At 38.1% G+C, this 19,735-nt stretch overlaps 1 protein-coding gene across 1 annotated transcript in view; it reads right to left on the reverse strand.

Annotated features, from left to right (window-relative positions):
- The window catches only part of LOC107041129 (protein O-mannosyl-transferase TMTC2), a 253,634-nt gene that overhangs the window by 185,818 nt on the left and 48,081 nt on the right, over window positions 1-19,735 (reverse strand). The gene's annotated exons all lie outside the window — the stretch shown is intronic.

The following is a 19,735-nucleotide window of genomic DNA, read 5'->3' on the forward strand; positions in this document are numbered from 1 at the left end:
AGACATCTGAGATAGCGTGCGATCTCAGGATCCATTTGAAGATGTTTTGGCAGCTTGTCCCAGACTTGACCGATACTCTTCTGTGCAAATTCCAGGAGGAAGAATTTGGGTAGAAATGAAATCTCCCCTGCAGGCATATCTTTGAGATTCCGACTTGCACAGAACGACTTCAAAGATTTCTCCAAATATCCTTGACTATATTTCTTGTGCCAAGCTTTCAAATTCTCGACATTCTCCTGAGCGCAGTGGAATTTGGGATCCTAGTAGAGAACACTGTAATCCCAATACTGGGTACCTCCCAATGAATTCAATTTTGGGCAGCCCGGATCTTCCAGATTCACGATCGGTATCTGATGTCCAATGAGTAGACCCAACCATTTCTTCTTCTTCAATCCTTTGACGAAAATCTGATTAACTCCTCGCAGCGCTTCACGGAAGATGCGATCAATCGAAGAGTACTTGTGCACCTCCTTACTCCCCCAATGTAATCCATGATAATTACATGTCAGCCACGTATTCACTTTTTGATACTCAGCTGGAAGATCCTCTCATTTGCATGGTGCTTCAAATACCAGAAATTCATCCACTTCCGGATAATTTTCTCCGCACTCAAGACTTGAAATACCGAGCTCCTTTAGCACAAATTGATTGACTGGTCTCGTAAAACGCTGGATATCGATAAAGACCTTCATTTTTAGCGCTTATACCACTAGCGTGTGAGGCTTATGAATGAATCATTCAACAATCGCACCCCCTTATATAGCGCTCGATCCAGTGACCATTGAGGGTGTTCATCCACTCTTTAACACTCCCAAGATTGTTTTTTCCATTGGGAGTATCGTGAAACGACGGTTGGAAATATGATCGAACAAAGAAAACCGTTGGACTTTGATTCCATGAATCTTTATCATCAATAATTCAACGGTCAAGAAATGAAATTTAATTCTGGTGCGAAGAGAATATTCCCATACTGGACACTCACCCTCCCAGGCCAAACATAAACAATATCAAGATTAAATTGATGGTATGATATCTCAGCTTCACAGAGTGAGCCAATGGTGACAAATTTTATTCCCACACCGGATATAGTCTGTAAGTAATTAGCGAACTCGATACGTGTGGTACCGCTCCAACGGAAAAATTCCAGAATGACAGTAAGATTTTATGGAATGTTTCTGAACCTTTAATAAATTAAAAAAACATTTTTCACTTTTCCATCGCTTCATAAAATTTTTTCTATAAATCTTTAATTACAAAAGTTTTCTCATTGTAAGTCCATTTGCGAAAGAAAAATTATGTGATTAACATAGAATATTCCAGTGATGTATAAAATAATTTCATCCTTAGAGATCAGAAACATTTTTCTCTTTGGGATTGAAAGATTCTTTGGGAGCACTTTTTGATAATGGAAAGATTTTTTTGCTCTATTTTTCATTTTTTTCCATGAAATTTTGGTTTTTGATTCTTTAGTCTTAGAAAAATCTGAGTAATGATGGAGGGGGAGTGATCCATTTGATTTTCCATGAACATTTTTGCGGATGCAGAGATTTTTTGTTTTATTTCTTCTTTTATTTCAATTTTTATTCCAATTTTCGAGATTATTATTATAGAAAAGGGGTGGTGAGATCACTCTCCCTTAGAGTGGCAATGAAGGGAAGCGTGGAGGCGGGGGAAGTACGGTGGAACAGACTGAGACTTGGGAAAAGGGAAGCGTGGAGGCGGGAGAGGTACGCTGGAACACGCTGAGACTTAGAAGAAGAAGGGAAGCGCAATGGGAGGGGGAGCCACGATGGAATACGCTCAGAATGTTGATGGAGAGAGCGGGGAGTCTGGAGGGGTACCTCTCAGTCTGATGCATACTTTGAAATTGAGGGAGTGGAAAAGGGGTGCACTCAAAATTTTTCTACGGTTTGATAGTTTTGCTCTCAGTGTTTTCATAGAAAAATGATAAACAAATTGAATACAGAAATTGATGGCTTGAATTTAATGATTTATAAATGTTTTCTACTAGTTTTGATTTTTATTTTTGGAAAATTATTAACAAATACACTATCGAAATTAATGACCTAAATTTGATAATTCATATATTTTTCAGATTTTTTTGATGATTCATAATTTTTTAGATTTTGAATTCATCAATTGGCTCTTTCCTCATACGAACCCCTCCCACTATGTGAAGGGGGAATAACTCCTCCAATTCCGCTCGCCTCAAATTTGCTGATAGGGGAGGATAATATAGGCAATATATAAGCCAGTTTTGAAAACCCTCGGATACATTTACAAGTAGCCTTACGAAATCAAGTGATCTTCCCAGTTTATACACTCTAAAAAAAAGTTACTACTCACCAGTACTGAATTCTACTTGGGAGAAGTTTTCTTGTGAAAAGTTGGGAAACTACTTGTCCCAAGTACTTTTCATGTCCTTGGGTGAAGTACAATATTTGCTAAGCAAGTAGGAAAAGTACTAGGAGGAAGTACTTTTATTACTTCCTGTCAGCATTTTTCTTACTTCTCACAAGTACTTTTAATGCTTGGAGCAAGTAATTTTTCTACTTCTCGCGAGTACTTTTATGACTTGATTCCAGTACTTTTGGTTGGTTATTTTGTTGGGGAATTTCATATCATTAATTATCATTCTCATTATCGTTCTCATTATCATTATCATTATCATTCTCAGATGACAATGACCAAATTTCATCGAGGGGAGGTTACGATGAGTTTAAAAATCGCGAGATATTGCAGTAAGATTTATCACACATTGATGATTGATTATTTATATGTTGGAAGACGAAGAATAAGTGTCGAAAAAAAACGATTATTTATTGTTTATATGCCCCCAAGACCTTGAAAATGAAGAAAAATAGCACAGTGTACTCAATTTTTGAGCTACAGGGGTTTCCTTTTGTAAATTTTTCAAAAGATGTCTAGAATAACGGTTACGAGCTACTTTTTTTCAAAATTCGACTTCTAAATAGGCAATTTCATTCTTTGTCGCATAATGAAATTGCAATTTTCACACAAGATAGCTCAAAAGATTAATACTTCAATTTTTTTGTTCAATATAAAATATAACAATTATTTTGAGAATCATTTTGCTGGCTATTTCGCATGAATATTACCTTTTTTGTTATTAAAAAAAAGGACTATTTGGAAATTAAATTTGGAAAACTTAATTGGTAATTGTTATTCTACACATCTTTTGAAAAATTAAAAAAAAAAAATCTCTGTAGCTCGAGAATTTATTACACTGGACTGTAGTCCAGTACATTTCAATTTTCAAGCATTTGAGGGGCAAACGAACAATAAACAATAATTTTATTTGCATTAATTCTTCGTTTTTCAACGATCTCCATTGTATGATGAATCTTACTGTAATATTCCGCGAAAATCCATTGGTACTGGATTTGAGTACTATTACTACTTGTCTCAAGTATTTTTTCTACTTTTGAGAAGTACAGCTCGGTACTTAGTACAAGTACTTTCAGTACTGATGATGAGTACAGTTGGTACTTGTCACCAGTGCTAATTGTACTTGGAGCATAAAACTTGTATTCAGTCGATTTTCGAGTCGGACCAAGTAAAAAAATTAGCTTTTCTCCAGAAACGCCTCGGTACTGAATACAAGTAGTTTTCCTACTTATCAGAAGTAATCTTTTTTTAGAGTGTACGAGTGAATCTATGGAGTTGAGTGAGATACAAGACAATTTCACAATGTCCAATGAGGAGTCCTTACATACAAGGCCATTATCACCGGAAGGGATGGAAGGGGCCAGGATCCTTTTTGAAGCAGAGTCTCGCAAGCGCCCAGGATTTCTAACCAAACTGGAGATCTGCAAGAATCAACTACAGTTGGATCCCTCGCTTGGATTCCAGGGCCAACGAAGAAATTTAGGACCACGGACATTATTCAATTAAACCTGCCCCTCAAGAATCCAGATCCAATATCATCGGAGAGTCCTGATGCAGGTCATCTGAGAGTCCAGATCCAATATCACCGGAGAGTCCTGATGCAGAGTCACCTGAAAGTCCGGATCCAGAGCCTATCATGATGAAAAATCGGGAAGCAGTTGTTGCTGATTGACCTGAGAGTCCAGATCCGGAGCCACAAGTGGTGGAAACTGTGGAGAACATTGTGATTGACTCATCTGAGAGTCCTGACTAGGAGTTGAACAACGTGAAAGCTGGGGAGGCGATAGCGCTTGACTCATCTGCAAGCCCTGATCCAGAGTGTCCTGACCCAGATTCACCTACAAGTCCAATTCCAGAGCCGGTTAAAGTGACAGCAGAGAGATGTCCAGGAGTGTATGGAATTCCGAATACGACGGGGAATGGGACATTTGTCGGTGTATTTGTTCCTCAACCATGGTTAAATAATTTTGCTTCAGAAGATTTGCAAGAAATAATTCGTCTCGTAATCAATAAGGAATCGACGTCTGGATTGCTCCTGAAACTCGCAGGCGGTGCAAGCGAAACTTCGGATCTGTCGTAATATCATTTTTGATCCAAACTATCCAGTGACGACAACTCCAACAGCTGATGCCCTTACCCTGCGTAATCATGTACGTATTGTTCTTTCTCAATTTTTTTTCTGATTCATCATCATTATCTAAATTATATTCATGCTATGGATTTTTTTAATTTTTTAATTTTTTTCTCTGTTACAGTTGTAACGAGATGACGGTTGCTTCAGATGGCTACCTCCGATGATCACTACCTCGAATGAATAATAACATAATTCTCATTGTCATTATTTTATTTCCATTTTGTAATTTCCATTTTGTAATTTTTCTTTTGTCTGAAAAAATATTCCATCAATATACGATTGTAATTGAGAATTGGAATAAAGAAATAGTCAAACGAAATGGGACTGGTGTTTGTTTATTTTACGTATCACGTTGCACCAGCCCGAATTGCTTTATCATCTCGAGGTGTCAACGCTTGCGTTTCTGAGGAGTTTACGACTTATCCGAGCGAGTCACTCGTGGAGGGTGAGAAAAAAGAGCCCCTTCATAAAACAAAGAAAACATATGACGTCACAATTCCCCATGGTCTGTATAATGAATCGTAGAACACATCAGTTGAGCGCAGAGCATGCGGTGACACAGTTCCAAAATCTGATAGTGAATCGAGTGTTTGAATTATAAATTGCGAGTGAATATGGTTCGAGAAGGATTAAAGACGTTTAAAAGTGAGTTTGAGTGCTAAAAATTAAATTAACTGCGGATAAATTCTAGTATTCACTTTTTCATTAATATTAATTATTGAATGTCCCATTCTAGGATTATTATTATTCAATTAATTATATTCGAGCGGAGGGGCAATTGATGATGAGTGATATCATGAATCAGTGTGAGTGAAATTTGAAATGAAGAGTGTTTATGTCCAACACTTGGGGAAAGTTTTTTATAATTTTTATTTTGTATTATGACAGCTGAGAGAGACTGGGTTCAGGATCGTTGATGATGTCAGTACCAGCAGCATTACTATCAACTTCATTGATTATCATTTCCCTGATCTCATAACATTCGTGAAGGCAGTTGAGGGAGAAGTTAATAATGATGAAATTGATATTCTTCAGGGTAAGTTTTCAGTGAGAGATTTTTTTCTCCTTTCAAATCATGATTAATTTTATTTTTTGAAAATTTGCATTCTCCAATTTGAATCTTTCTCATTTTTTCAGCTCTCGAGAAAAATGATGATGACAAGTTTGAAACTCGAGAACTTCCCACTAGCGCTCGAACGGAGGAAAGAAGAGCTACAGTGAGTGACAATCGTTCAGCTGAAAATGGAGCTACTAATATCCGTGAGATTGAAGTCATCACACTTTACCGTAAGTTTTCAATGAAGAAATTTTTTTCATCTATCCAGTTCTTTTCAAAATTGAAAATTCAGTCAATCACTTCTCACCGATCTAATAGTTTTTGCATTTTTTTAGCTGATAACGAATATGATGATGAGGTTCAGATCCTCTACGATTGTATGGAAATGGGACCGGAGGATGAATGGAAGCTATTTCGAAACCCAATCATCCAACCCAAACCAGTACCACGATGGATGTATGAAGTGAGGCTGGAGTACACCGATATTCTACTACTGAATGGGAAAGTGTTTGCTGTACGGCTAAAGTGAGAGCTCATACCAGAGCTATACCATCATCGCTTCGAGCAGATGTCTTCACCAAATACAAATGAGGAAATCGCAGGAAAGTAAGACCAAGTCCTGCAAAACCATGGTCTCATTGATGATGAATCATCGCAAATCAAGTTTTTAATTTTTTCATAACATTTATTTGTCTCAATCCATTTTTGATAATAATAATAATAATAATAATAATAATTGTTTTGATTCATGTGAAAATCGTATTTTCATTGTAGAATTCACAAAAGACTAAATTCCTTTCCCCTTGCTTTTATTCATTTCTTTAGGATTCACTTTATTTCAAATAATACTCATATGGTAAGGTAGGAATTTTTCAGTTCGAGATGGCGCTGCTTGCTTCTTTTGTGTGAAATGAGGATACGCCTCTTGGTACTATTCATATGTCCAATGATCATCCCAAAGTCTAAGGCTGACACACATTGATCATCTCGATCACAACAATCAATTCTTCTCCCCCTAATGGCTATGCTGTGAACTAGCGTTTTGCGGCGAGTGTAATGGCTAGATCAGCGCTAGAACTACTCCTTCCTTATTCCACCATGCGATTCTTTATATTTGATCCTTATATTTTTTTTTAATTCACATCAATTACTTCTAAATTATGAAATAGGATTCTTTCATTTGATTTTTCTGATTGTGGAGAGATAGTGTTCTAAATTGATAACATATTGATCATGAATGAATTTTGAGTTGTTTTATTCTCAATTGAGCATTACAGAATGTTGGATTGGAAGAGAAAACAATAATTTTTTTTCTTTCTGAATGATAGAAGTCTCAATATAGCCTCCAAGATGACTTTTATTCTTTGCTGAAGGTGAATGGGTTCCACTTTCCGGCTGACAATGTGATGAAAAGATGATCTGTAGCTGCTGCAGTCTGGTAGTTCTCGAACTCCTCCTGATTATGAGTGAAGACCTGGGAAATCCGCTTCGGCAGGAAAATCAAACACTCCTGATCCAATTCGGCAATGATTTTCAATCCAAACATGGTGTGGATCTCTTTCAGGCAGGTGACTTGATATTTTTGCCCAATAATCAACTCGCTGATTTTCTTCGTCAGCAGATGATTCTCCATACCAGCGATTTTATTTATTTTATCGAAATTGAGTGGTGAAGGGGGAGATTTTTGTTGCTCCATGATGATAGAAAAACTACTGTAATTCTCTTCTTATGAAATGATTCGATTGGGTATTACACCTTGTACTCTCGAGGGAGGATTCTGACTGACTGAGTGCTAGAGCTCGTCATGTGCTCGCTTATATAGGCAGAGTGAGTAGGAACGTTGGCTTACAGCCCCTCTCAATGGTCAGACAGTTCGTGGAAAGTGGGGGAAGGGGTTGAGAGGATGTTTAGTCTACGATGACTCACCCTCTTTCTAACTGATAAAATATTCTGAGAAATAATTCAACCGTCTCAGCGTTATCTCAGAATGTCTACGTGGGGGGTAGTTTCTCATGACTATTCATATGATACCCCTTTCAACGGTCACTCGAATGAGTCACCCCCACAACCGTTAGGGGAAGTGATTTATAATTTTCTCAGCCGTTACAACTCAATCTTTCTTCATACAGGGATGGTATTTCTTTGGATTGATAATCTTCGAATGGGGTATAAAAGAGAGCGGTGACTCCATACGATTCATCAGTTCACTTCTGGACACTAACATGGAGACATCTGCTGAAATTATTAGAATTCTGGTATCTGGATACAGAAATGCACTCATCCAGGATTTGGAGCAATGGATTAATAAGTGTTCACACCACATCACACTTCTCACGAAGAAATTGAAAAAAGCTGATTTATCTGATGGTGATAAGAGGAATGTGCAAGCAACAATCAGTACCATCCAACCGTATCATCAACGTTTCATTGACAAGCAGCATCGAGGCGAGAGGATCCATGAGTCAGGACATGAGACAGAACTCAGTGAACGAGTGCGTTGGGTGGATACGGAATCTATCTTCAGGGGGCGAATACGCACCGGTACCATTGTGAATCTTCGAAACAAGGATCCCCAGAACTTCCTGAGAGATGCTAAGAAATTAGCTATATTCAAGTTGAAGGATGTTCTCCAAAATGAGGGTAATTTGAAAGTGAATACACTATTGAACTGCAAGTATAAAGTAGAAAAAAATGATGCTGTTGATGATTGTCAAGAACAGGATTCAGGATGGAAGCTTGTAGAAATTCTCAATTTAGTAGTGAACCTGAACCGTTATGTACCTGCTGGCTCATCAACCTATGTAGCATTACCTCATGATATACAATGCAAAAAAGCTGTTGTAAATATCAAAAATTCAGATGAGTAGTGTTTTCTCTGGTCAGTGATAGCTGCTCTTCATCCAGCTCGAAGTAATAGATGCATTACCAGCTCGAATCCACATTTTTCATATGCAACTATTTCCGGAAAAAGAACTCAACTTGATTACAAAGGTTTTCGTTTCCCTCTAGCCTTGAACGATGTTTCCAAGTTTGAGAAGAGGAACGACTTATCAATTAATGTATATGGTATTGAGCGTGATTTTGAGGGTACAAGTGAGATAGTGCCGTATCACTTGAGTACAATACAATCATAGATACCAATGATTCATTTCCTACTTTTCTGCTCGAATGTTCATACAAGGGCTGAAGTTCAGCCAGTCTATTATTATGCATAGATACATGATCTTTCCAGACTAGTGAGTACGCAATTGTCACATCATAAACCACGAAAATTTTATGTGATCGATGCTTATGTCATTTCCAAGATAAAAAATCATATGAAACTCATCTCAAAGACTGTTACGTGATCAACAAGTGTACAATGGAATTTCCTGAAGAAAAAGAGAGAATTTTCAGGTTCAAGAATTATAAATTCAAGGAGGTAGTGCCGTTTGTGATTTATGCTGGTCTAGAGTGTCTTCTTGAACCCACAAATGATGAAGATGATGTAGCTCTCTGGCAAAAGCATACTCCTCATAGTGTAGCTTTTTACCTTAAGTGTTTCTATGATGAGAAACTATCCAGATTTGAGATGAAACGTGATTCTAAATGTGTGACTTGGTTTATAATTGAATTATGTGAAATAGCAAAAATAGTTGACGGCGTCTTGAAAACTGTAGTCCCAATGGAGAATCTAACAATTGAACAATTTCGTGACTTTAACAATGCAGAGAAGTGTCATATTTGTGAGAAGTCTTTCACTCTGGAGGATGTAAAACATCATGATCACTGTCACTTCACAGGAAAATCTCGTGGTGCAGCTCATCAAGGTTCTAATTTGAACTACCAAAATTCTCATGATATTCCAGTGATTTTTCATAATTTCTCTGAATACGATGCTCACTTCATAATTAAAGATCTAGCGAAGAAATTCCATGGCATAATAGAGTTACTACCGCTCACCAAAGAGAAGTATATTGCATTCAAGGAACATGTACCAAAGACGAACGTGAAGCTGAGATTCATCGACTCATTTAGATTCATGGCGAGCGGTCTGGATAAACTGGCATCATACTTGACTAATGCTGATAAGAGAATCACACGAGCTCAATGCAATGATGATGCTAGAGGAAGATTTGAACTATTAGCTAGGAAAGGTGTGTTCCCATATGAGTACTTGCATAGTTGGATGAAGCTTGATATTCCTAGTTTACCACCTAGAGATGACTTTTATTCTACATTGACCGGAGAAGCAGTTTCAGAGGCAGATTATGCTCACGTCTGTCGTGTGGGAGACCTTCAATATCTCAACCTTGGGTGAATATTCAGATTTGTATCTGAAAACTGATGTTTTACTCTTGGCAGACATTTTTGAGAACTTCCGGAGAACTTGTTTCACTGTTTATAAACTTGATCCTTTGCATTACTATACTGCATCAGGACTTGCTTTTGATGCTATGTTGAAGCACACTGGTGTTGAAATTGAACTCTTCACGGATGCAGAGAAGCTACTCTTCATAGAAAAGGGGATACGAGGAGGTGTTGCTCAGTGTACCAACCGCTATGCAAAAGCTAATAATCGCTACATGAATAACTTCGATGATGATGAAGATGAGTCTTACCTGTTGTACTACGATGTCAACAATTTGTATGGTGCAGCAATGAATGAATACTTACCTTGCGAGTCGTTTGAATGGGTTAATCCAGAGGGATTCGATGTCTTCAGTATACCCATCGATTCTCCAGCTGGATACATTTTAGAAGTGGATTTAGAATATCCCATTGAGCTCCATGATACTCATAAAGATTTACCATTGTGCCCTGAGCATTTCGTACCACCGAACCACAAAGGTACAAAACTCATGACGACGCTTCACTCAAAAAATGAATACGTCATACACTACAGAAATCTTCAACAATGTCTGAATCTGGGGATGAAGTTAATCAAGATTCGTCGTCTCTTAAAATTCAAACAAGCAGCTTGGTTGAAACCAGACATCGATCTCAATACAGAAAGGAGAAAAGAATCATCGAATGAGTATGAGAAGAATTTTTTCAAACTCATGAATTATACAGTGTTTGGACTGACAATGGAGAATGTGCGGAAACATCGAGACGTAAAATTTATCACCGAATGGTCTGGCAGATATGGTGCAAGAGCTCGTATCGCGCAACCGAAATTCCACAGCAGTCTCATCTTTGATGATCAGTATTAAATAGCTATTATCCAACTGAATCGTACAAAGATCATATTCAATAAACCAATTTATTGGTTTTGCTATTCTGGATTTATCAAAGATTTTCATTTATGATTTCCATTATAATTACCTCAAACAAAAATGTAAGGATCAAGCAAAATAATGTACATGGACACAGACAGTTTATTGTATCATTTCAAAGTTGATGACATTTATGAATGTATGAAGACAAATAATGTTAAGTTTGATACTTCCGATTATCCAGAAGACAATATGTATGGGATGCCTAGAAAGAACAAAAATGTATTAGGCTTAATGAAAGACGAGTGTAACGGTAGAATTATGACAGAATTTGCGGGATTGCGAGCCAAACTTTATACTTTCAAGGTCTTGGGTGATGAGAGAGAAAAAAAGAAGGCGAATGGAGTCAAAAGGTCAACGATAAAAACAATTCCATTCGATGACTATAACAACTGTCTTTTCCAAAATAAAAATGTTGTAAAATCTAAATATTTGATTCAAAGTAAGAAACATAAAGTTTACACAATCAAACAGAGAAAATTAGCTCTGAGTTGTGGAGATGATAAGAGAGTTATTCTGCCTAATATGACGGATAAGTTCCCATATGGATATTTTAAGAATAAATAAAGCATAGTGAAGAAAAAATTATATTTTATTGTTTAATCTTCATTTCATAGAAAAATTACATATCTTCGTTATTTATCCAACTGGTATGTGTATTATCAAAACCCAACCATTTTACATATTTCTTATTGCCTTTTGTCTTCAACACTTTTTCCACAAGATAAACATCAGGATATTTGACTGGTTGAAGTTCTTCCTGGTAGAAGCCGCCTTCGATTGGTTAATTCTCAACATCCATGAGGTTGTATGTTACAGGATTGGTTGGTTGCACTTTGTTGATTGTGAAGATTTCCGTGATCCAGTTGGGGGTGTATCCTGTTTCGAAGATTGCTTCATATTTGCCGATACGAACTCGGTCACCAACTTTAAATTTCCTCCTATTCTTCTCATTTATTGGAAGTTTTCGATATACACTTCTCAGCAACTGTCGCCCATTATTCCGAGTAACATCTTTCCGTTTCATCTTGATGGTGCTATGTTTAGTATTATTATATTCTCTAACTAAATCATCGGTGTCGATCCACTTGAATGTCCCCTTCAGAGAAAACTGTTTCCAGATTTCATTCTTGAGAGTACGATTGAAAGTTCACATATTAAAGCCTTGAGATTCCTGAACATGGAGCACATTTTTATATGATGTTTTTCCATGAGAGCTTGGAAATTCTTGTTATAGAACTCCTTCCCCTGATCTACATGTAACTTCTTAGGAATACCTTCCTTCAAGATGAGATTCATTGCACTTGTCACATCTACACCATTTTTAGTTTTGGTTGGGATGGCCCATGCATAGTTGGAGAAAATGTCAATAACTGTAAGGATGTACCTATAACCCTTAGTGACATTTGCATAAGCCCCCATCTCCACAAGATCAACTTGCCAGGTTTCATTCAAACCTCTAATATCAACACGACGTCGAGTGTAATTCCTCCTAGCTGGTTTGTGGTGCTCCTCCACTATTTCAGTCTTTTTTGAATCCATCACATTTCCTTTTATCATTAGAATTAAATCAGATATTATTATGATCCGCTTTTGTCTCTATTCATCTGATTTGGATATTTTTTACCTTTGTTGTTTTGTCTGTGCTTGGAGAATTACCTCAGATACTTGAGATTGAAGAGCTTGAAGGGAATCCTCTACGTGTTTATTCAGTGATATGAACTCTTTTTGCAAGAATGTTGTATATCTTGTCAGAATTTTCATTGAAACAGCATCCAAGGGATCCTTTGCATCACCTAAATTACATAATTTTTTGTTGTCAATGTCATAGTTTCCATCATGTGTACGCTTGAATCCATCATCTAGAGGACTTCGTCTCCCTGGGGTAGTAGTACGACCGTAAGCCCACTGTCGACCGAACACATCAACGCTCATGATTGAACTGATGAAATCTTGCTTGAACAGAATCTAATATACAATTCCAGCCTCACGTAACTCTTCGATGATGGAGAAAATTTCATTGGTGTGACTCGTATTGCCAGCTGCCTGAGATGCCATGAGTAAACGAAGTCTATCTACTAATATATGAGGATCATCCCAGTAAAGATAATCCATTTTTTTATTTGTAGTCCTTGGAGCGATTATGTATTGCGGTAGCAGAGCTGTACCAGTTTTTTGAATCGATGATGATTGAAGCAGTGGTGCTATTATATTAGTAAATTTTTTATTCTTATTTTTCTTAATGGGTTGGTCAGCTTGATGGCGAGATCGATGAGCACTCGTTCGTTCAATAATTTCAACATAAATTTTTGTCAATTTCAGTGATATGCTCTGGTTCTGGAGATTTCATGAAAATCAATGACATCAGACCAGGTGTTAATTTATACTCTTTATCTTGCAAAATCATTGCATCATCCTTGAAAGAAACTATTGAATTTCCGATTTTCAAACCTCCTTTCAAATTTCTAATGCCAAATTCAGTGTCCAATTCTTTCTCTTTTGCTGTTCCAAATCTATCGAGATATGACTATGCCGGGTTCTCTGCATTTGATATATTGAGGTCTTCAGTCGATGATTCATCAATCGACTCCAACGGTCTTCAAGAATGGTTTTTGAGTAATGGAGTATCATTCAGACTCATTGAAGGTTGTGATGATGATGATGATAATTCTATACGTCGCGGAGTACTCGAGAAGATTTTTTGTTTATGATCCTCATCTGCTGTTTTGAACGCATCATTCTCTTCATCACTATCTCCAACATCCATCCATGGAACCATTGATATCCCTCGTTCTGACAACTTTCTTTTCTTTTGTCCTGATTTTTTCGATTGTGTTTCAACTAATTTCTCAAGCGGTGTAATCATTGGTTTATATACTTCGTTTGCAGTACGTTCTGCAGCATCTTGATCTAATTTCAATGTTTTATGTTTACGTCGGATTGCATCACTCGCTAAAGTAATGTGATGCAAAACATTGGATTCCTTTTCCAACACCTTGCGCTGCATGTTGATTCCTGCACCTTCAGTTGAACACTGTCTTCAGTCTCGAAGATCATTGCTTATTTATGATGATAAAGCAATCGAAACCTCTTCGATAATGTGCATCATTTAATTCACCATCTTTATCAATTACCATGAATCCATACCTGTCCAGATTCCAACAAGTTGAGCACAAATCTTTGAATTGTGTATATGGCATATCAGTATTGACATGATCATCATAAATATGTTTCAAGTTCATCTCATCTTGACGAAAAAGTATGAGAAAATTCGTATTATCGCGCACTAAATGCTTCGGGATACGAGGATAAGTCTGACAGAGATAGAAACAGTCTACGTTTTGATGTCGTACCATACAAAAAAATTCTCTCATATTGTTTTGTTTCTCACAAGCAACATCATCGAAGATTATGATAGAGTTGGGGCGAGCATCTTCAGGTTTGATCACCTCCTCGTGATCATTGAATGGAAAATATTCAATAACTTTTATAGATTCTAATAACTGCTTCAAGAACTGATATTTCGGTTGAATCAGAGACTTTGAATACATGTAAACATTCACAAATCTCAATCCATTTGGATGAGTGATCAGTGCAAACAAGACATTTGTTTTACCACACTTTGAAGGTCCACAAATCACTGCATGCGTGCTATTCGGTAAATAGAACCATGTCGATTCATTCCCCCACCCTTTTTTCGTTGAACAATTTGATTGAAATTGATAACAGGGAGTTTCACATTTTGCCTCTTGAACTTCATCTTGACGACTGCCGCATCAGCTATAAATACGCTGTATTTATATGGTTCCAGTCAGTCGTTGACAGACCATGGTCGCGTGCAAACGTAAGAGAGAGCGCAGCGGTGAAGGTTTTGTGAATAGAGTGATTAATAACTTGCCTGTGGAATTACATGTGCCAGGTTATAAATACTGTGGACCAGGAACAAAATTAGCTAAACAATTGGCTCGTGGTGATCATGGGATAAACCCTCTTGACGAAGCGTGTAAAGGACATGATATTGCCTATTCTCAGAACAGAGAAAACTTGTCTGCTAGACACAACGCTGATAGTATTTTAGAACAACGAGCTTGGAGTCGTGTGTTGGCGAAGGACGCTGGTCTTGATGAAAAGGCCGTAGCTTGGGGAGTGATGAACACCATGAAGGCTAAGAAGAAACTCGGGATGGGTGTGGGTAAGAAGTGGAAAACTGATACGAGGAGGAGAAAGAAAACTGGGAAAGGACATAAGCTGAAAAAACGAACTGGCCGAGTTTCGAAGGGAAAAATCGGAGAGGGTAGCAAGCGAAGAAAGAAGAAGAAGATCCCATTACGTTAGATTATTGATGCTTCTAAAGCTTCGATGCTTCCAGGAGTCAATGCTGTGAAAACAGCATTGAAGGGTGCACGTGAAGCTGTAAAAAATGCAGGAGGAAGGAAATTCGAGCCTTGCCTCGCCATCTACTTGTTCCAACAAAAACCGGTGGAATTTTGCCCGCTTTTTTCATCTCTCTCTTCGATGGACTGAGTGCCACAGGTGCTTTAGCAGGTAGTGCTGCGGGCATTGAAAAAGCTGTCAATGACGCTAAGGCTGCTAGGGAAGCCCCTGAGGAGAGTAAACGTCACAATCGGAGTATGGAGGATATTGCTCTGGGCAAGGGCTTGTATTTGGAGCCTTATAAGCAAGGTTTGGGACTTCATTTGAGTCCAAAAATTGTGTAAGACTACCACACCGAGCTCTCACCGATAATGACATACTAAAATTTGATAAAGCAATGAAAATTCCCCATTTTCGAGGTGTGTATATGAGAAATGGTATGCCGAACAATGGTCCTCGAAAACATGAATCCGCTGTAGTCAATCTTGATGACAGTGAGGGACCTGGCACCCGTTGGGTTGCTTATAAAAAGCGAAATAAAGATGTCATTTATTTCGATAGCTTTGGCAACTTGCGTCCACCTCAAGATTTAGTAAATTATCTCGGTGCAGGTAGTATACTGAAATACAATTACGAAAATTATCAAGACTATGATACAATTATTTGTGGACATTTATGCCTCAAATTCCTGTCTAATTAATTGTTATAAAAGCAGCGATCCACGCCGGTGACAGATGAGTTCAACGCTAACCATCATGGGTGACTCTTTCACGTTAACGTTGTCGGGTACATCTTATGTACTGCAGGCATATTATTTTCCAGCGATTGAGTTATCACCTTTGAAAACCTACAGTGTAGGGCTTGTGTCATTCTTAACATACAATTCAATCCCTAATATTGATGAGGGACATAATAAATTCTATTTCGTGAAAGACACTAAAACTGTTCTTACATTACCGACTGGGGCCTATGAAAATGAGGATATTGAGAAGCAGTTGAAAAAACAACTTGAAAATGAAGGTGCACAACAATTCAGCCTCAAGGCTGATGAAATCACTCTTAAAACGGATATAAAAATACCACGTGACATTTTCATCAACTTCATTCCATCGGATTCCATTGGTCGATTATTGGGGTTCAAACCGGATGTTCTCCACAGTTCAGGTTCTTACCAGTCCGACATAGCAGCATCAATCATTCATATAAATTCCATCCGTCATGAATATAATATCACTGCTGGAGCATACATCAACAACGAACGAGCACATACTATACATGAATTCTTCCCAAGTTTCCCACCAGGATATAAGACCATCGAAGTACCAGCTCAAGTCATTTACCTGCCGATCGTCGTACGGTCAATAGACCAATTGCAAGTGAAAATTGTTGATCAAGACGGACGTTTAGTGAATTTTCATGGAGAAATTATAACAATAAGACTCCATATTAGAGCGAATTAGAGAATGGGCATTGTCTTCCAGAGTAAGGTTGGCGGCAGCTATGAAAGCCATACATCATGCCGAAAGTTCCACAGTCAATGAGCAGCTCTCAACGGGCTCACATATCAGAACGTTAAATATCTGAAGAGTCTGGGTCTGAAACTTCGCGGAAAAGCAAGAAAGTAAAGTTTTGCTATATCGTCGTCGCTTGCTGCTGTTTATTATGGAAAAATTCTGAAAATTCAAAAGCCAATCATTTTTGATGAGTCCATTGCTCATTATGAGATTCATGCTCATCAGCCATTTGCATCATCAAGTTTAAACAATAATGATGAAATTCGAATAGCTGTGCAGCATCAAGATTTATACGTTTTGCCATGCAAGAGTTCACTCCACATCTGTGGTCGTCTCACGAAGGCTGATGGCATCACTGCTGCTGCAGTAACAAACTTTGTCAACAATGCCATTTGTCACTTATTTTAGGAAATCCGCTATGAACTGAATGCTGTAGAAATCGATCGCTGTAAAAATGTTGGTGTGAGTACTCTAATGAAAAACTACATTTCCCAGAGTCCGAGTCAAACATTTTTATTGGAGAATGCTGGTTGGATTTTACAAGAAAATGGGAAAATAACTGACGATGCAGGATATTTTGATCTCTCTATTCCTCTGAGTATTATACTGGGATTTGCTGAAGATTACTAACGGATTATCATAAACGTGAAGCATGAGTTGATTTTCACTCGTTCACATAATGACAACAATGCTATTTTACAAGCCGAACCTGCTCAAAGGGCACACGCAGAGGACTTCAAAATTTCACTTGATAAGCTCGAATGGATGATACCCTACATCACAATTGCAGATTCTCGTAAAGTTCAACTGTTGAATTATATTGCTAAAGATACCGCTACACCTATTAGCTTTCGAGCTTGGAAGTTGTACGAGTATCCTATGCTACCGAGAATCTCCAAACATGTTTGGATAGTGAAATGTTCAACACAATTGGAAAAACCACGCTTCGTTATTGTTGGATTCCAGAGCTCTAGAAGAAATCAAATAACCAACAATGCCAGTGAATTCGATCATTGTAATATTCGAGGTGTGAAACTCTTCCCGAATTCTGAGAGTTACCCCCATGGAAACCTCAATCTTGATATTACACACAATCAGTACTCTCAGCTCTACAACATGTATACCGACTTCCAGACTTCTTACTATGGTAGGGGGCCTGAGCCCTTGCTGAACAGGGATGCATTCTTGAAGATAGCACAATTCTTGAAGCAGAACGAGTTCCTGAAAACTGGACCTGTGGATATTCGACTTGAATTCGAATCGACGCAGATATTCCCCAATACTACTGCAGCTTATTGCTTGATCTTACATGATCGAATTATTGAATATCTTCCTCTCAGTGGTGAAGTGAAGGAAATGATTTAAAAAAATCTCATATAATCATGTATTGTTTCCATGGGATTAATGAATAAATAAATGAATACATTTTGATAATAAAAACGAATTTTTATTCCATATTGTCTGCAAGTTTTTTACAACACTGATAATTCTTAAGACTCTCAAACTTCCATTTCAATGTCAATTTCATTCCATACAAATATCCGAGAATTAATAAAATCGAAGCCTTTTCACCATCCTCTTCATCCAATTTCATCCTCTCGATGGTAGAAGAAACCTCGTTCACTTTGTTCTTCAATTCATCCTGCAGTCTTGTTAATATAGTCTCGATAGATTTCTCAATGATGCCAGATTTGAGATCAAAGAGAGCAGGTAAAGATAATCCAGGAGTATTCTGCATTTCCTCTCGATTCTTTTTCACGATTTTCATTCGATGCTCGAAATCCAAGATATCATGAAGGAAGTCAAAGGCATAGTCTGGTGGATCATCACCAAAATGTTTCTCAATAATACCAATACAACTCAGTTGGAATGGTGCACCCTCCATCAAATAATGCTTCTCTGCTTGTCTTAAATTCATTTTGGTTCTGACTATTGAAACACTCGAGACTCGTTCTCTTATACCCTCCCATCCCCACCACCCCACATAATAATCATCACATCAACGGCTGAATTCTTCTAAGTAAAAATAACGATCATTAAATTCTCAGAAAAATGGTAACGGAGGAAAAATTCGGAGAAGAGATGATCCTTTCTCCGAAAAATGATCTCATAATCACCCTCAGTAGACTAAACATCCGACATTTCTTCCACCCCCCATTAACAGTTCAATGCATATCAAATAAAATATTACTGAGACTGATATGCTGGTAGTCCTGGCGTAAGCGGTAACATACTTTCCCACCAAATGAATGACTAGGGTTCGATTCTCGGTGGATACATGAGACAATTTTTCCATGAAAGTTGTGAAATAAGTATAATCCTGCTTACGCCAGAACTACCAGCTTTTTATTTCCTTTAAATTTGGAATCACAAATTATAAAAATTGATGATAGATGTCTCTCTCGAATACTCACCAGCTGACGCGCGCCAACCATCCGAGCTAATTGGTAGCGAAGGCGTTAGTCGCTAGATGGTGCGCCGCGTGAAACGTTCCAAGTGCAAAACCCTCTCAGTTAATTGACCAGACTCATTGACATGGCATCAGAAATCACTGACCCCCCCCTCCCCAAATCACCCTCTCCAAACCCCTCCCACGCTCAAATCCAAATCGCTCAAAATTCACGCTCAATATCCAGACCCCCCCCTTGACTACCTACCTAAAGGAGCATTTCTATCAGCGTAAGCATACTGATGGCGTGTAAATAAGCCGATGGCGCGCGTCGAGTCGACAAAGGTCCCCAGAGGGAAGATCGTCTTAGCACACCGAGATCACTCTGACGAAGGCGGTAGCGTGTCCGCCTACTGCACGAGAGGTCGTGGGTTCGATCCCAACCTTCGGCAAAAGATTTTTTTCACGAAAAATATTTCTCACATGGAGTCCCACCGGTAACATGGAATTCTCCGTTATCGACAGCACCCACTATCAGTAAGAAGAAATTCTACATTATCAACGGTAGCGACTACGTGGGACCCTAGACTGGGACCAACC

Source organism: Diachasma alloeum, unplaced genomic scaffold (genome assembly GCF_001412515.2).
Source record: "Diachasma alloeum isolate Michigan unplaced genomic scaffold, Dall2.0 Dall_scaffold_00355, whole genome shotgun sequence".
NCBI classification, from domain to species: domain Eukaryota; kingdom Metazoa; phylum Arthropoda; class Insecta; order Hymenoptera; family Braconidae; genus Diachasma; species Diachasma alloeum.